We start from the raw sequence: 16,238 nt of genomic DNA on the forward strand, positions 1-16,238 counted from the left end.
GATTTTCCAGGACAATACGCAGGCAGCATCCTTTTCTCTCCCTAAGATGCCTCCTCGAATAGAGGTTCCGAAAAAGCCAGGTGCGTGACCGAGCACCCCCGGAGACCCGCTTGACCCTCGGCCCACCCGCGAAAAAACACCCCTGGTCCCCTTCTCTCAGAAGATGGTGCACACAAATGGCCCGGGTGGCGAGCGGGGCTCATGGAGGGAAAAAACACCCGTGAGCACTGGGTGTTGGTCATGGCGGCGAGGGGCACTGCGGCAGAATTTTTTCCTCCCTTCTTTGCTGCAATCTGGGTGCGGCTAGAGCAATTTGTCATAGAATCTGGGGGGCTCATTTTTCCAGCCAATCACTTTTGGAGAAATGAGCGCATTGCAGCAGAATGCGCTGACGTCAGAGACCACCCCTTCTGCGCCTCCATATAAACCCCACCCAGCCAGCCCCTAGCGCAGACGGCGACGAGCTGGATGGAGCGCGCCTTGCCTTGCTGGCCTGGGCCGCAGCTCCTCCGAAGAACCGGGGCGCCCACGCGAGAATCTCCCCGCCAGGTGAGTCGTTGGCCATCCTTGGCGGAAAGGATGTGCAAAATAAAGGCTACACCCTCGTCCGGGTCGGCCGCTGTCCTCCTGGACATGCCGAAGGACAACCGCCGGGACCTTCTCTGAAAGGTGGCCACCTCGCCTGGTCCCAAGCATCGGCAACAAAATGCTGTCAGGAAGGAAAATCTCGAGGCACATTTTTTGGGGGGGGGAATCAGGGCCCCATTTTCGTCCAGTTCATGAGTGTAGGGAGGGTGGTGGGGGCTTAAATGAAGAGGAGTGGGAGGAATCGGCCCCAAACCCATGTCGGAATCCCGTGTCCCGTGGTCACTGGGGTCGAAAGCCCCGATTTTCTGTGTTTAAAGCTACCTTTCGAACCACAAATGGTGGGAGATATGGCGGCCGACGCATTCTGCATGCCCCGCGGATTAGGGGGGAAAAGCACCCGAAGAGAAAGGTCTCCTGGGCATAGCCCTCCCACCCCCCAGGTTCTGGTGAGCACGTTGGTGGCCTGTGGGCGTGAGGAGTAGAGGTTCTCACCCGCCAGGGATTCCCGAGGCGAGCACACAGATTGAGTGCAGAGCCCGCGTTAGTGAAAAACGAAGAGTAAAATTTCTAACCGATATCATCTGGGTTCACTCGGATAAACCTCCTTGTTAACGGTGGAGAGAGATGGCGCCCAAGTGCAAACCTGCCAGAAGCCCCCCACGATCAGTTCTGTAGGAAGGGCGGACGGAGGGAGGGCCCAGTAATTGGGGGTCCTGGCAGAGGAGAAAAGGGGGGTGGGTTGGCGTGGAGAGAAGGCTGTGTCTGGGAAGCAAGAGGGAAGAGAGGAAAAAGCAGAAAAGGGGGTGTGTTTGGGAGGTCTGGGCGCCGTGAGCTGGGAATTGGGGGTCGGAGGGTCCTTTCAGCATTGCGTGATGGTCTCTGGAAGATTCTGACATGTTGCGGGCTTTTGATTTTTGATAAAAGTCGCCGTTTGCCATTTCCTTTGTCCCTGTCAAGCCCCCCCATACCACCCCCTCCCCACTCAGGGATGGCGGGCTGTGTGTGTGTGTGTGAGTGTGAGTGTGATTGTGTGCGCGCGCGCGTGCGTGTGTGGGGGGGCGCTAGCGGGTTGCTACGTGGCAGGTTTCTGGAATGTTTTCTTGATGGCCGCCAGAGGGCGCTGGTGGCACTGCGGAATTTTGGGGGGCGGGGTGGGGAGGGGAGGTGGCCTTTGTTCTTCTGCTGGAGGGGGTCAGGCGTGAGATTTACTGGAGAATTCTGTATTCATTACCCAAGTGGGGAATGTTTTAAGATCCCTAGGTTCACTGGGGAACGGCTGCAGGGTTCGCGCTGGGCGGAGATGCCCTGATCCACACTGGTTGCGTGACTTGGGGGTCGTGGAAATGCGTGGACGCGGATTAGTTTATTTCATTTGGTTTTCGGTTTGAGGATCTCAGGAAGGTGTGGCTCATTTGAGCAGGATGAAGAGGCCATGCAGTAGTCAATTAGGCGCCATCGTGCGGGGTCTTGGAATTCTTCTGTGGAGAAGGGAGGGAGGCTAGATTGGGGCGGGGGGTTAATGGTGGTTTGGATGAGTTGCGGTGGTTTTGGCCGCCTTTATATTATTTTGTAGAATACCATATTTTGTATCATGTGTCCAGAGACCACTGGAATGAGTGAAAGTGTTGTATTGAGAACCAGATCTTTTACGTTTTAATTTGTTTAATTGGACTTACCGAAGGTCGGGGCCAACCTTTCTGTGTTTTTACTTATTAAAAGTGGAATCATGTTCTGGAAAGACCCTTATGGCGAGTGTTTTCTTGATATCCTCATGTCTCTTTGGTGAGCCCCACTGTTGCGAGACACAGAAGGCCCTCTGGGTGGTTGCGTGGGGGTGCTGCCGCACGTCCACAGGTGGATTCTGGCTGGTGATGGCGTGCCTGCGTTTTAGGGGACTTAGTGGTCTTGCGTGATGAGCTGGGGTGGGCTGTGCCCACCCTCATAGCCTGAGACCTGTTGGGCGCTCTCCCGCCCATCATATGCCAGCTGTTGCCCTGGCAGCTGCGGGCCAGGCACGGGAGGGGCGAGAGGCGCCCTCCGCAGGTGGCTGTGCTCTTGGGCTCTGGAGCTGACTGTGCGCCCCCTAGCGGCCTGTGCCTGCAAATGTTCTCAGCCCGCCAAATCCGGCTTGAGTTTGCGCATGCGCACAGTTAACACTTGTGTCCTGTCAATCAAGTCCTCCTTACCCCCTCCCACTTCTCTCCCTCCTCCCCTTCCACTTCTCTCCCTCCTCCCCTCCTATTTCTGCTCTCCCTCCTCCCCCTCCTATTTCTCCCATCTCTGACCCCTCCCATTTCTCTCCTTCCCCTCCCCTCCCGTTTCCCTCATCCCCCCCTTTACCCCCTCCTCTTTCTGATTCCTTCCTTCCTCTGTACCCCTCCCTCTTCCCTCCTCACCCCTCCCTCTTCCCTCCTCACCCCTCCCACTTCCCTCCTCACCCCTCCCTCCTCCTTTCTCTTCCACTCCCCCCTCCTTTCCCTCTGACTGCCCCCTCCCTCTCTCTGCTGTTCCTGTGCTGGCCATTAGAGGTCATCAAGATGGTTTCTAATATGGCCCCCTCCCATGCTATAGGTTCTCTCTTCAGGGATGACATCACCATTCACCTCCTTGTCTTCAAGGACCACCTGTCGATGCCCAGCTGCTGCCAAGGTGCTTGCTGCTCATCTTCACCTTATGGTATGCAACCCCTCCTTGTGGTGGTTTATGTACAACATGGCGGCCAAATCCACCCCTGCCACACTCCTCCCACTACCCCCAGACCCATGAGCAATTAAAGGACAATTTTAAATGTTAACTAATTAGTTTTAGTTATAATTAACTCATTTAAATTTTAATTAGTACCTAGAATTGGGCTTTTAAGTGGTTCCTTTAACCTTTGATCAATTGCAGAAGACCTCAGGAGCGCCCATTTTTGGATCCCACCCGCATACCAAGCAGCCACTGGCAGAGACCCCCCAGGACCAGGACCACAGAGGCTGAAGAGGACCAGAACTGACCAACCAGCTGTTCCTCTTGGCTAAAGACTTAATCCAATGCCCTAGTGAGGGGGCATTGGACATTAACCCCTGACCTTTGCTATGCTTGTGCCTATTGCTATGAATACTTTCCTGTAAGTCTCTGCTTGTGTTAATATGCCAGCGACCTGGAGTGTTTCCCTCCCCAAGAAGGTGTCAGTTTTTCTCAGCTGACCCTATTGTTGCCCAGATGATGTCCTGAATAGAAGGATCCCTTTGGGAACTTCTCAGGAGGGGGACCTGGGCCAAGGGCTCCGCCAGCATCTCACTGGCAATTCCAAAGCCGTGGTGGGCTTCTGGAATGAGCATGAGCCCTGACGTCATAGGCATCCCCGTCCTTTCCGGGGAATGGTGATGAGAAGAGCAACCTCCTAGGGTTGTTGTGAGTATTAAATGAGCCAAATTAGCCTGGGGCAGGGCTGGGCACAGAGGAGGTGTTCCGCAAACATTTGTTGAAAGTTTGATCGGTCAGTCCATCCCCATCCGTGTCACTTCTCTGATGCCTCTTGTTTATTTTCCCACAGCTCTCCGACAGCCCCTGTCCACGGGGCTCTCCTGCACAGGTAGGGCGCCACCAAGAAGGGTGATGGGCTGACTTGAATAGGAACATCAATTATGCATGCAGTCATTTCCAGAGCACTTTCTATGATCTTTGACTATGTTATTTCTATGTCAGACATATAGGTGATGATCATTTACAGATAAGAATGAATTTGGCCTTGACTTGGGTAATGTTATAAAGGTGGGTGGGGATTGAATGGCCCTTCTATGGGACAGGATTTATTCACATTTACAGTGAGGGCACTGAGGCTGGAGGAGCGTAAGTATTTTGTCATAACTGCTGGCAAGACGAGGGGTCAGAGTTGGACCCTGGGTGACATTGTAGCTACCTCTTACCCCCCTGGCCCAGAGTTAGACACAGAGCTCTTGATTTCTAATCAAGCATTTGACAGCAGGACCGTCTGCTTGAAATCCTAGCTGCCTAGGGTGGCCTTGGGGGTCTGGGTGGCCCCAATGCTGCTACCATGTGCTGGCTCCACCTCAATAATGGTGTGACCTTACACAAGTCGCTTAACTTCTCCAGGTCTCAGTTCCTTTCATGGTCTAAATGAGGATTAAAAAAAAAAAAAAAAAAAAACCCACCCGCCTTTATCTACCCCACACGGTGCTTTTGAAGACACAAACGATTTAACTACTAGGAAAGTGCTTTGCAAATTGCTGTGGAAATTGCAAGGTCCTTCACACTCTGATTGTTCGCATGCCCAGCCCTAGTAATTGGGCCAGCACCCAGTAGGTGCTGTGAGTGTGTGCGCTCAATAAATAAATTTCAAAATGAATAAAAACAGAATGAATTCAACAAACCTTTTCTGAACACCGACAATATGCCCAGCACACCAGGCCTGGTACGTGACACAAAGATGATGCAAACAGTCTCTTGGAAGCTAATTGGGGTCCTCATTTGACCAGCACTTTTTTTCGTCCCCTTTTAAGCCAAGCAGTTTTGTCCAGACAAGACAAAAACAGCTCAGGCCGCTTTGAGAAGCCCAGCTTGGTGTAGACAATAGCTCCCGGGCCTCTGAAAGGGCCTGATTGGATTATATGGCAAATGAAGGTGGAAGGGCGACTTGGAAGGTGACGAATGAAGTGGGCGGAGATCTGCTTTGAGTTAATCCAGGCTATTAGGAGGGAACCTTTTGTCTTCCAGAGGCTTTTGCCACTGCTTTTTACATCCTTAATGTAAGGACGCATAATTTATGGTCAGTGAAATCCAGGCCCCAGTGAGATTTGAGTGGGCTGTAAACTCAGGCCTCCCACTACCAGCGAGTAAATACAGTGAACGTTAAGTCTCCCTTTGCCGTTTGCAAAGGCCTTTTTGCAATTGTCAATTCATTTGAACCTCACAACTCCCTGTCCCGACCCGGGGCTGGCTACCGCCTTCCAGGGGATCCGAGGCTGTCAAGGGGCCCTTCAGATTGGGGTCCACACACATTTGCACCCCCCTTGCGTTGTAAAGGAAGAGGTGTCCTCTGCACTGGTCATTCCTGTCTCACCTCCAGCCTCCAGTTATCTCTTCCGCCTTCCTAACTGCTCTCTCCGCAGCCTGAGCCTCCGGCTCCTCCTGTCCTCCTGTCTGGCCACTACCATGTCTCTCTTTCCTTTCGCAGCCACGCTTCTCCAAAGGCCTGTCTCCACTTGCTGTCTTCCTTCCTCACCTCCAATTTCCTCTTCAACCCACTGCTTCCTGCCTTCTCTACTCCGTCGAGCGGTTTTCACTAAGGTAATGACTTTTCTGTAGCTTAAACCGGGGTAGTTTGCAGCTCATGGACACACGAACACATTTCCAGTCTTCCTCTCAGGTGGCTCTTGGGCCCTGGTTCACACCTACTGACACACACTCCCTCTAGAATCCACAGGGACACCTGCCCCAGCATCCCTTCTCGTAGGACCTCACGTAGCCAGAGCTTCCACCTTCTGGAACTTGCCTTTCACCACCCCTCCTTGGAGTTGAGTCCTGGCTAACCCACTAGTGCTGAGGCCCTCAGTTAGGCCAGTTTCTCCAAGCCACTTCTTTCTCAGTCGCAAAATAGGATTAATAATGTTCACCTGGCAGGTCTGGCAAACCATCTTGCAGGTAAGAACCAGACACTGTTTGAAGGACTTGAAATAAGGTCGTTAAAGTATTTGTGAGAAAATTCAATTAGAGTCACCAACAGATTCTCTTACAGGTAAAGTTCCCACAGGGAGGACCATAGAGAGAAGAAAGAAGTGGGGGGAGGGGGCAGGGAGAGGTGGGAGAGAAAGAAAAGAATGAGAAAAGGCACCAAAGACAATAAAGTAGGGAAGGGGACTTAGAAAATATTAACATCGGCGGAAAACACATCTAGGGAAAGGTTTCCTCTAGTGTCGGGTTGGGCTAAAATAAACAGGAAAAAGGTTTTAAATTAATGATCCAAGTGACAAGTCCCAGGAAGCTTTCAAATCAAATTGCCCCGTTTTGGGGTTTTAACTCCTATCAAGTTTAACCTCTTTACCGCCTTCATCCTGGTTAAACTCTCCGTGGCCCCTCGGCTGGTGATTAAGTCCTGAAGGTACACATAGTCTTTCAATGAATGAATGGCCAACAGAAAGCCCTTCCCCTCCCCCCAGCTGTGTTTTTCAGTTTCCTTGCACTTTCCGCCCTTTTCCCTTAATGAACACAGGGCTAGTCTTGGACCTTGTCAAGGAAGAGGCTGCAGACGCTAATGAGGGAGCTCTGGGCTCCAGTGTTCCTCTCATAAGGAGCCTTCTTTGTCTGTGAAGGAAAAACACACTGATTATCATAATGAGGTGAACTGCCGTCTGCAGGGCAGAGGCGATGGTCCCAAGGCCCCGCTTGTAATTTCGGGGCCGGGGCCCAGGGTTCCTTTGCTCCTCGTTTCAGCCTTGGCGAGGCCCATTGAGTGGGGCTGAACGTGGAAGGCGGCTTTGGGGAGAGGGTTGCTTTGCAGAAGGTTCCTTTGTTGGGCCCGGCGGGCAGCTGCACTGGGCCAGGGGCTGCCTGCCTGTGGGATTCACTCACAGATGAGGACACGGGGTGCAGGGCTCCCACTCCAGCATGCACCTCACTTGTTTCAGCGTCCACCGGACATGAAAAGCATGCCACCTCACAGGTGTAGGGCCCGGGGGATTATCACAAAGGCCCCCCCCCCCCCCCCAGAAGGGCATGGTTTGGGGTTCACGCTTTGGTCCCGCATTCTGAGGAGAGTGAGGTTAAGAGCACCAGAGGATTGCCAAGGGGACGTTACAATAGATCTTGCATCAGAACATGTCCTATCCCCTCTCATACGGCCTGCGTCCCACCTGAACCCCCTTCTATCCTGATACTTGAACTCCCCCTTGCCCGTTAATGTCAGCAGGTCTGGCCAGAGCCTGAAACTTGCCCTGTGTGTCTCCAGTTCTGGACATTTCCCACCCCGAGGTAGATCAATCAGTTAAATTAGGTTATTTTAATTACACTTCAGGCTCTGGCCAGACCTGCAGCCAAATGGAAAAAAACTAAGAGGGAAGCGGGGTGCTTGGGAGCGAGAAAACTTGATTAGTAGGAAATTTACGCCTCTCCCTTCACCTACCTGTCAGCTGAAGGCCCGAATCAGAGTTCTGCCCTCTTCCCAAGTTAGCAAAACCAGCTCTCATCCGGCTCCCCAATAAAAAGGTTGAAGGCCCTACCTTAGAGGTGACCCAGATGTTGCCCAGATAAGGGGACTGGAGTGGAAAGGAATAGAACAATTTCTGGTGTTTCTAAATGAGAGGATGCATTTTAATAGGGAAAAAAAAAATCCAGAGGACCCTTCTCACCTCAAATTCATACTGATAATTGAAATACAAGCCCAAGGTCACCGGTATTTCAGCATTTGAGCACCTGAGGAGGGGTGGAAGGCATTAGTTGGCCAGGATCTTGGGGGTTTGTGTTATTCCTGGAGCCCCAACTGCCTGGCCCTAGGGCAGTGATGGTGAACCTTTTGAGCTCGGCGTGTCAGCATTTTGAAAAACCCTAACTTAACTCTGGTGCCGTGTCACATATAGACATTTTTTGATATTTGCAACCATAGTAAAACAAAGACTTATATTTTTGATATTTGTTTTATATATTTAAATGCCATTTAACAAAGAAAAATCAACCCAAAAAATGAGTTCGCATGTCACCTGTGACCCGCGTGTCATAGGTTCGCCATCACTGCCCTAGGGGAACTGGCTCCCACATCCCCGCCTGCTTGGGTTTCTGGGCCCACTGGTCTCTAGCTTTTCTGTGCTCACCAGCAGAGGGGTCTGAGCTCACGGCTCCCTTGGGGGTGGCACCTGCTTGTGAGCTTGTTCACGTGGGACCCTGCGTCCCACTCTTCCAGCTCAGAGGTCTTGGGTGACTTCCTGGGTTGATCCCTGACCTCCAGAGCCCACGCTTCTCCACATCCATCCTTAAGTCAACCTTGGAGGCCCCGGTGATGGAGGAGGAGGCTGTAGCCAGGTGGGATCCTAGAGGATGAGTAGGACCCAGAGATGCTTCCCCTTCTCCAGCTATTCTGAGCTCCGGTTTCCTGTTTTGGCTTGTTCCCACCTCTGTTCTTCATGCTGCCTTCTCTCCTCCCTCACCCCTCCATCGCCACTTCCTAACCCAGTGTTCTGGGGGTGCCCTAGGCCAGCCCTCACCTCCTTTGGGTGTCCCAGCACCAGCTTGGCACACGTGGGGCTCAGTAAAAGTATGTGGGATGTTTGTTTGTTTGGGCAGGTGAGTCAACGAAGGACCTCGGCTGCTAGAGGAGTTGTTGGGACGCTAGGAGTTACATGTAGGTCAAAAGGAGAGAGAGTGGATTTCAATTTAGGGAGGGGTGGGCACCCCCACTTGAGCAGGGGCCTTGCCGGTCTCGCCCCTTCATTCACTCACGCGGCCAACCTTCATCCAACAGTTGATCATTACTGAGCTAGCCCATAGCCCGGCCCGGCCTGAGCACCCGCCACGCTAGCCGGTCCCTTGATGGCCTCTGCCCTCGGGAGAGCGGGCCGGGGGGTGTCGTTGCCGAGGGCGGCCTGGCCTCCCAGCACTGGCGCAGCGACTGCTCTGTAGAAGGCAGGACAGCGGGACTGTGCGAGGGGCTGGCCTGGTTCGCCTTTGGGCCAGTTGGCCGGTGACCTTTACGTAGCCAGCCTCTCCTGCCCTCTCTGCCTCCCCGACTCAGCCCAGAGCTGAATGCACCCCGGAATGTGGTATGTGTACCCTCGGGCTCTGGCCACATGGTCTCCCTCTTGAGTTGGGGGTCCGTGAGCTGGACCCCTCCCTCCATGATACCTGCCTCCCGCCTGGGGCTAAATCTAGCTCCTTTCATTGGCTGGAGACTGTCCTATGCAAAGGGCAGGTGGCTGGGAACCTCCAGGGAGCTCTGTAGGCTCTGCCTCTGCTTGGCTGCCTACCTGTCTGCTCTACCTGGCGGCTCCTCCCCTGGTCTGTTGCCCACTAGGAGCTCTGCTTTCCCCTTTCTCTGTGCCCGACTCACCTGGCTTATGACCCCATGAGCCTCAGCTGCCAGCCCGCTGTCTTACCTGCCCCTGCTGCTTCGTCACCTACCTTTCACCTGCTTCCTCTGGCCCTGCTGCTGGGTCCAGACACCCCACAGCCCAAGGAGCCATTTCTCCATCCTGCTGCCCAGGTTGCCAACAGGCCCCCAGTGCCTATGGGACAGCCCCTGCTGGCATGCTACCTCCCGCAAACATCCTCAAATGCCTACTCCCATTTGCCTGGCTTCCCAGGGTCTGAGCGACCTTCGGCCCTGCCTCCTTCCCTCACAGATCCCTTGTTGTACCCAAGCAGGTAATCCCATGGCCTGCCCCGCCCCTGTGAGTCCCCGGCCCTGCTCACCCCACGTCAGCCCAGGTCTCCGGCTGGTTTGGGAGCTGCCACCCAGGCCTTCGGCTTTTCCCATCACTGCTCATTCCCAGGAGCCATCTCCCTCCACCGAAAACCAGACTTCTGGTGAGACAGCTCTGCCTTTTCTTGGAGTGTGGCTTTTCTGGGGTGCTGGCCTCGCTGTATTCTAACTTTCTGTCCCTCCCCAAGGTTGACCTGGGGTTGGGTCAGCTGAAGAACTGACGGAAGAGGCAGAAGAGCCCCGGGAGGACACCGCCCTGGACCAAGCCTCTTGCCTCCGCGCCCAGCCTCTTGCCTTCGTCCTGGTTTGGGGTGAGTGTTTTGCTTTCTTGAAACACCAAGATTTCCTTAACACATTGCCTACCGCATAGAAATCTCTAAGACTTACGCCAGGGACCACACGTTTTTGGGCAAACTGCACGTTATTTAAGTCATCATAATGCACTTTAGGTGTTGTTCTTCAATAATTATAACATTTTTATTTACTTAAACAGTTAAACAATTAAAGTTCCTAGTACTTTTTTAACGTACGGTACTGCGTGAAACATTTTCCTCTATGAAGAGGGACCAAACAAAATTTACATAAGTCTCTAGATTCGCTCCTTTTTCCATGGGCGTGAAAAACGAGAACACGCATGAGCGGTCCTTAACAGATGGCGAGCGGTACGCAATGTGTTAAGTCCACCTCACATTCAAGAATGTACACATTTAGCTTGGGGGGATCACTACCTTCTAGTCCAACTTGGGGCCTGGGAATCTGGCTGCTGCCTGGAGCCCCACCAAGCCAGCGTGTGACGGGGCCACCTGGTTGCCCGGATGCTGTGCCCCCGCCCCGCCGTACGGTAAGTGAGGAGCAACCAACTCTGGTCTGGGCCCCGAGAGCCGGCTTGGGTCAGGCACATCATAGGTCCTCAACCAAGCTTCACTGAGCATGCTCATGAGATGAATGAGGGTGCACTGCTCTCTCGAGCACCCCCCACTTGTGGAGACGCGGCAGTAGGAATGCCTGTCTGCTCCGCAGCTCGAAAAACATTTCTGCCCCAAGCCATGGCCGCGTCAGTCCCTGAGAGAATGCGGGCTCCTCGCACATGAGGCTTTGATAATGTCCTTTAATCAAATAGTGGTTTTGAGTGAGTTCTCCTCTCGGCCTCTTTTCCTTCCCCTGAAATTGCAGCGGAGACGGGAATGTTTGTGTTTGTTTACACACAATCAGTGATGGTGGGGAGGAAGAAGAAAGCGGGGTGGCAGCCACCCACCAGCCCAGGCGTCACCCGTCTCTCCGCGGTTCCCTCGTTCACGCCGCCTGGGCGCTCGGGGCGGGGGTCCTTCTGCGGTGCCGGAGCCCAGGTTTGCCTGCAGGCCCAGAGGGTCCAGTTGGGTGTCCTGGGAGGCCCCCCGCAGCGACGGGGACAGCTAAGCAAGGTGACAGGAAGAGAAGAGGCTTTGCTGCCGGCACCCTCCTTTCTGGGGTCCTGGTGGCCAAGTTCAGGAAAGGGTGAAGCCTGCGTCCCATGGAGGGACTCTGGGGGTTTTCGGAGGTGGCAGCCCAGTGGGGGTGTCCTGGTGAGCGGCTGGCCCTGTGCCTGGCCAGCCTCTCGCCTGCTGCTCCCGGGGGGGCTGCTGGGTGAAGGATGAGTGCAGACTGCCAGGCGTCCAGCCGGGAGGTCAGGGAGACCTGTAGGCCAGGGTGAGTCTGATTCAGTCCCCCAGATGCCAACACTTGCCCTTATTCGAGGTGGGTCCTCGGGGTCCCGCACAGCACCCACAATGCTTTTGAGGGCATTTGCAGGGCAGCTCCTTCAGAGCCCCGCCTCCTCCCCGAAATGGAACCGGGGTGCGGATATTGCAATAAAACACATCGGTGTAGGCAGAGAGGGGCGAGGGACACGGACCTGGGCAGTGCTGCCCGTGTGTGTGCTTGTTCTCGCTCCGGGGGGAGCCCAGCAGGCTGGAGAGAGGTGGGGTGTGTGTGCCCAGGGCTAAGCCCAGGGACGGGCCCCAGGAAGATGGTGCCCTGTGATATTTACTCCACAGCTGGCATTTGCCAAGCCACCTGCGAACACGGTGCCGAGGAAGACAGGCGGGGGCGGGAACTTTACACAGAACTCCTGGGGGGCTCGATCCGGAGCTTCCCGGAGAGGTCCGTGGAGCTAGCCTGAGGCAAATGCCCAGGGCTTCTAGACTCCTCCTTAGGGCCATCTCAGGACTCCTTCATGGCGGGCTCGAGCTGAGGGGCAGAGTTAAGGTGAGAGCAAGTGCCCAGCCAGTTCCAGACTTTGCCCCTCACCCTGCTCAGTCGTTTGGGGTGGCCGGGCTTTGGGCCGAGCTGTATTTCAGGTACACTTGTGAATGGTCAATTCCAGGCAAATACACATGTTGGGGTTCGTGTGACTTAAGCACAAAATAGATAATAACAGATCAAATTCTCAATGAAAGAAGTTGAATGTATCGTGAATCAGCCTTGCATCCCAGTCATCCCAGGAATGGCAGGAGGGCCGTTGTTAAGGGTCAAAAAACATTTTCAGGAGAATTCTTTTCTGGTGGATCGGTCCGTCCTTGAGCAGTAAGGGATAGCAATGAGACCCGGAATAGCCAGAGGACTCTGTCGTGGTGGTGGGTGGCAGTTTCCTGGCCATTTTGTCCTTATCCTCAGCTGTTCCCCGGGGTCTGCTTCTACCTGGATGCTTCCGGATGAGCACCGATGTCGGGGAAGAGGCGGTGGCCTTGTCTGGAAGCTGGCCCTCCCGCCCCGCCTGCCTCCCCAGGGGCAAGGGAGAGGGGCCGTGTGTCACTCAGCCGCTAGACTCCTGGGGAGGGAGAAGGTGCTCTCTCTTGGCACCCCCCAGTTTGCCCACCTGCAGCCTCCAGTTTCCCTGCCCTTGTGCCTCCTGACTCGTGATTCAAACCCCAAGTGTCTTTCCAAGCACATTTCTGCAAGTAATGTCGAAGCCTGGCAAGACCCAGGGCAGCGCGATGCATGTGTTTCTCATTCGTTCATTTACATGCAGAAACTTAGCCGTGTTTTTATGTGCAATCGGACGTCCAGAAAGAAAAGGAGAATCTGTCCATCTCTAATGAGCTTGCTAATGAATTTTTCCTTGAAAAGGGGAAGGCGGCTTTACACAGAATTAACACAATTTTTTCTTGAAAAAAAAAAAAAAAGGGAAGGTGGCTTTACACAGAACTGACCCAAATTAAGGCCCCACAGGGTTACAGGGCGGTGGCCAGTGTAGAAACCAGCAGCGTCGGCTCAGTGTCTCAGAGTCAGGAAAGGTGTGAAGGGAGGGAGCCCTCGACAGCACCCTCCTGGGTACCCGGGCGCTGCAGTAGGACGGGACAGGGAGAGGGGTCCCAAGTTCTCTTGGGTCCAGTAGAGGTGGGGGGGACCCCCTACTTTTGCCAAGCCAAGCTGCCCGGTACCTAAGAGGGGCACCGTTGAGGTGCCCATACATCCTGGCACTTCTAGTGCCTCCCTAGTGCGTTTTAGACACTTGGACCCATATTCCAGTCTTCATTGGAAAACGGATCGCTCAAGCCATTGTTGGGGGAACTCAGGGTGATTAGAAAGTCACCAGATATGTCTCTATTTGTCTTCTCAGCTCCCTGCCCGCCTAAGTCCTCGGTGGTCACGGGGACCAGGGAGCAGAGCAGGTGCTGGGTGGCTGAGGCCAGGGTGGCCCCACCTTGGGGGGATGTGTGTGAGAGAGGAGTTAATTAAGGGAAAGGATGGCGGAGGGTATAGACATGACTCTCTTAATTGCTCTCCAATTTCTTTGGGCTTAGAAAAAAATCCAGATGGAGACTTCTTAAATCCCCCACCCTGGGGGTCGGGGCCAAGGAAGGCTCCCCACCACCTTTTGCTTGGCGTCGCTCTGCGCAGTGAATAGGGTCTTTGGCAGGGGCTTAAGGAGGAGACTCTTAGCCTGGGAGCTCCCAGGGCCGGTTCAGCTGGGAACAAAGGCGCGGGCAGAAAGGAATGTGGGGGAGCCCCGCGGAGCACAGCCACCTGGGGTAATTGGGAGGGCTGAGTGCAGATGAGTTTTCCCAGGTCTGTGAATACATTCTTTCAATAGAAGGTGCCTTTTCTTCAGATGAAAAGAAGAAAACCTCAATTACCTTCCCCTGAGGAGGAGGGTATGGGAGTGTGTGTGTGTGTGTCCCCTCTGGGGGCTGCTGCCCCCGCGGGCTCCCTTGCCCTTGTGTGTGTCTTCAGAGACGCAGACAAGAGGCGACACAAAAGGCGTGCTCAGCCAGCCATGCCAGCGTGTGACCCCGGCCATGCTCGCGCTCCGTGTTCTAGGGCTTTCTTTCTGCGAGATTCTCAGGAGGAAGAATCAGTGGCTGTGCCTATAAACAAGAATTTGATCAAACTGGGCCCGGCGCCCGAGAGACAGCCAGAGAGACAGAATGGGGCCAAGGACAAAACTCCAGGATGGAAAGTTGGGGAAGGAGGACAGTTAGGGGGCCAAAGGCTGACCGCATGTCTGTGCTGGCCGTCCAGGGCCGCAGCTGCGTGGCTCCTGCCGCCTCCTGGCCCTTTGTTGAGGCCACCCCCCGGGTGGAGAGAGTCCTTCCTACCAGGCTAAGAAGTTGGGGCTGGGGACCTGGGGATCCATGGAACTATGCTGGGATCAGGAAAGTTGGGGGAGAGTCGATAGGGACCCCAGGAGCAGGAACAGCCCGGAGCAAGGGGACCTGTTGAGATGGAGGGAAAACAGAGCCACCATTGCCCCAAACTGCCCCGAGGGCTTGAGTCCCCTCCCTGGGAACCAGGGCAAAGTCCCTGCAAGAGATGGAGTCCCAGATCTCAGTCTTGACTGGTGTCTTTGTGACCACTGGCTCCGGACCTCAGTTCTCCCATCTGTAAAGTGAGGCAGTAGCCTGTCAGGTGTGCATAATCCGTGAGGCAGAAGAAGCCCGGGCATCAGTATTGGACAGGCCAGGCCCTGTTTCACCAGAGGACGGGTCGGAGGTCCCAAGTGTCCAGATTGGGCCCATGAGTCTCCTAGGTGGGCACTGGGATGAAGGCACACCCCGCTACTTGGGACTGGCCAGGTGGTCAGAGGAGAGCTTCTTAGGACCCAGGGTCAGGCAGCAGCCCTAAGAGGCCTTTTGGACACCTGGTTCCAGCCTATGCATAGCATTGACTGTAGTTGGCTCCTGTCTCCAGTCCTCTGGGACTCAGTTTTCCCATCTGTGAAATAGGGCGGTGCCTAATCACCATTATCTGAGTGCCCCTGTTGCTGTGGGACCCTTCCAGCTTCCTCGGTGGTCACCCGTGGCCTGTTTGTTTGTTTGCTGGGTCTTTAGAGTCAGGGGCTGAGATTACTGGTCCATTAGCTTCCAAGAGATGTACTTTAGGGAAAAGCAAACCAGAGCCCAGGTGGCAGGCCTGGCTGTGAACCTGTTGCGACGCTGGCTCCGCTCGACCAGCCTGGCGGTGGGGTTGCAGCCAGTAGCCGGCCCCCCGGTCAGCTTCTCGTGAACACAGATTCTAATAGTGCTCACGCCCCACACTCGCTCCAAGGGGCTGTGTGGTGCGAGGATTGCATTTTACGGAGCACTTTTCCAAATGTGTGGGCCGCCGGCCAGTCCTGGAAAACCTCTGGGCAGTGGAGCGGTCACTGTGTAATGAGACCGGCCCGCGGCTGCAGTCCCAGGAGGGTGCGGCGGCCACACCTTCCCTGTGGCTCACCCTGGGATCTTTGGGTCACGAGACCCTTGGCAACACACAACACGCCAGTTGGCAGCCTGGCCCGCTCAGCTGAGCACTTCCTGCAGAAGCCATCGGGGTGGCAAGTTCTGGAAAAGTGATCAGCCAGCGGCCCTGTGCCGCTGCGCGCCTCAGCCCGGCTTTGCAAACATTCCCAGCCATCTCTCTGTGCTTCAGTGGGCGCTAACAAACAGCTCCCGGAGCCTCGGTCAGGCTGCACCCGTCATTACCATGGTGGGCTGCCGCTTTGTTTGGTGACCTTGGTTACTACAATACCTGCGAGCTGAAACAAGGAATCAAAAAATTGCCAGCTTCAATTAGACCAGCAGACTGCCTTTCCCAAGGCTGCCTCTGCCATTCTATCCATTAACGGTACCCATACGCCAAATAGGCCCTAATTCTCTCTAATTGCCCACTCCTGGAGCAAAGAGTGAAATTCCAGGAAGAGGCATATGTAAACATCCTTCACCACCCACCAAGGGGGGGGGTGAGGCGGCTGAGGGGGCCGGCGACAGAGAGAGGGGAC

The 16,238-nt window shown here is 54.7% G+C and overlaps 1 long non-coding RNA gene across 1 annotated transcript in view; it reads left to right on the forward strand.

Annotated features, from left to right (window-relative positions):
- The first annotated feature begins 461 nt into the window (after positions 1 to 461).
- LOC139010076 (uncharacterized) overlaps positions 462 to 16,238 on the forward strand; it is a 38,335-nt gene continuing 22,558 nt past the window's right edge. Inside the window, exons 1-5 of the long non-coding RNA XR_011471470.1 lie at positions 462 to 549; positions 3,160 to 3,264; positions 3,478 to 4,165; positions 5,768 to 5,880; positions 10,189 to 10,311. This is a non-coding gene — a long non-coding RNA (uncharacterized lncRNA). The remainder of the gene's footprint in view (positions 550 to 3,159; positions 3,265 to 3,477; positions 4,166 to 5,767; positions 5,881 to 10,188; positions 10,312 to 16,238) is intronic.

This window comes from Myotis yumanensis, unplaced genomic scaffold (genome assembly GCF_028538775.1).
Source record: "Myotis yumanensis isolate MYYU_CA2020_CCGP unplaced genomic scaffold, mMyoYum1.0.hap1 SCAF_1, whole genome shotgun sequence".
Taxonomy (NCBI): domain Eukaryota; kingdom Metazoa; phylum Chordata; class Mammalia; order Chiroptera; family Vespertilionidae; genus Myotis; species Myotis yumanensis.